This window comes from Phytophthora infestans, genomic scaffold (assembly GCF_000142945.1).
Source record: "Phytophthora infestans T30-4 supercont1.234 genomic scaffold, whole genome shotgun sequence".
In the NCBI taxonomy this organism is placed as follows: Eukaryota; Oomycota; class Peronosporomycetes; order Peronosporales; family Peronosporaceae; genus Phytophthora; species Phytophthora infestans.
Window position 1 is genome coordinate 1 of NW_003303525.1, and position 2536 is coordinate 2536.

Here is a 2536-nt window from a genome sequence, read left to right on the forward strand (position 1 = left end):
CCCCAGTAAATAAAGCGCCAACCGAATTAATATTCTTGGTTACCAGATGGCAAAACACATCCTTAATAAGTCAAATTCCATACCAATTGGATGTATTTTCCTTGCACAAACTAAACCGGTGCCTTAAAGCGGTCCACTGAGCCGTCGGCTCTGTATTTAACATCAAACAGCCAATGACAACCCAATGGCCGTCTTCCAGTAGGAAGGGGTACTCATTCCCACGTTTTATTACTTAAAAGGGCGTCATACTCTGTCTTTATTGCACACTCCCACTGCTTCGCATGTGGGCTTTTCCTGGCCTCCTTAATTGACCTAGGAATAGGTATGCTGGCTGTCTTATTAATAGCTACAGTATTTAACTCTGTCACGTAGTCGTTGAGCCGCACATTTGACAGTCGTCGTCTTTTAGACCTACGAACAGCACCGTTTTGCACTCCCACTTGTTTGGGTGTCGGTGGTCGAGAGACACAATCTGGGCCAGTGGTGTCAATATCCTGCACTTCAACTTCTAGATTAAGTCTAGTTCTTTTACCTAGGCCTTGGATTACCTTTTCTTCTTCAACGTTGACGCTACAGTCCTCGATAGGGAACGATCGACTGATCATTGCTTCAGTACCAGCTGAGCTAAACTTTACATCACGGGCAATAAGGTATTTATTAGCCTTAATGTCCAGGAGTCGGTACCCTTTATGTTTAGGCGAAAATCCCAACAACTTACATTCTATAGCCCGATCGCCTAGTTTAGGATCCTTTCGTTTTGCCTTTGGTATATGCGCATAGCAAGTGGAGCTTCCAATTCTTAACCCTAACCCCTTTGGTTTATGGCGGTGCAGTAACTCATAAGGGGTTTTCATTCCCAGTCTAGCCATTGGTAGTCGATTAGTGACATCCACCATATAAAGTAGGGCCTCAGGCCACCATTTAGCAGCCATATTAGCACCCCTAATAGCACACCTAACACCAGCCATCATGGTCTGGTGGGCTCGCTCAGCACTGCCATTTTCTTCTGGAGATTCAACATTAGAGCTTTCAAACTGTAAGCCCAATTTATCGCATATTTTGGACACTTCAGTGTTTATAAATTCTGTTCCACCATCAGTCCTTATTCTTCTGACCTTATAAAGAGGAAATTGACACGACAGCTTCCTCAATAAAGACTTAATTTTCCCAGGTACCTCTTTTAAGGATTTTACGATAATGTACCACTTATAAGCAGTGGCGTCATCTACAACAGCCAATGCGTATCGGTACCCAAAAGATCCGTATAAACCGTTAACTCTTAATCGTCCGGTTGAATCCATATGAAGTGTATGTAGTGGTTCATTACTCTTATTTCCCACCAAATTTCTATATGACATTCTTTTGTCCTTCATTTGAGCGCACGTTTTACAGAAAAACGAGACCTTCTTAAGCTCTGAATACGAAATATGAGGAAGACCCTCAATTTTCTGGTTGCTGATAGTCCTAATTAGACGTTCCTTACCGACATGACCCAGTCTTAGGTGCCACTCCTTTAAAAGGTTAGCTAAGTTACCACTCTGAGTGCTAAAAACACGCCTTTTAGTCGGTTTAATACTCGGTAAGTAATAGACTTCTCCTATTGCCACTGCTGCAAAGAGCAATTTTTGGTCATTCCCTATAAAAAATTAAAATTTACCTGATTTTGACTGAAAGTGCCTAAATCCCTGTCGAGCTAAATAGTAGGCACTCAACAAGTTACTATCACACTTACGGTCAAATGAGACATCACTTAGTGTTAATACACTCAACCTCTTTTTAGGGTTTAAAACGGTAAGTTATATTGATCCCTTTAGTGAGCTATGAGAAAAGCTCCCGTTTCCGTAGGTAAAAGTGTGACCCTGACTCGGTTTTAGGCTCCCACTAAACCAGCTTCGATCTGATGTTATAGCTCGGCCTGCACCAGTATCAACCACCCACATATCATCGGTCAGTTTAAACTTCTTCAAGGCTCTCAAATAGGAGTGATGCTGCTTACGTACCTCCTCTTCGATGTCGTCCATTTGTAGTGGGGACCTGACAGGGGTATTCGGCACGTTGCCACCATCCTCAAAAACTTTATGGTAGGCGGTCCAGATCCTCAATGTCGTCCATCTCCTCGTCCTCAATGCACTCTTCCAGAAGAGTCTTCCCACACTCATTTAAGCGTATTTCCCCTTCTAGCACCACCGATTTGAGAAAATTAATCGGGGTTGTCTTCGCCTTCTTGGCCTTCTTAGCACCCGATGCAGTGTTGATATCGGTCCTAAAAAGGGGTCCACCTTCGCGGTTAGGATCCCTATCAGCGATCATCACCGAACAGTCCGATTTAAAGTGTCCACTCTTGAGGCAGTAAAAACACCTTTTTCCACCCTCACCTGCACCGCTTTTTCTCTTGACCCCGACATTGTTGACAGGAATCGCTTAAGTTTTATCCATTAAACCCACTTCTTTCTTGGATCGGTCACCAAAGGTCTTGCGTAAGTCCACTTCGACCCTATCCACCGTGAAGTCCTCTTTCTTCATGGAGATCGCTGAA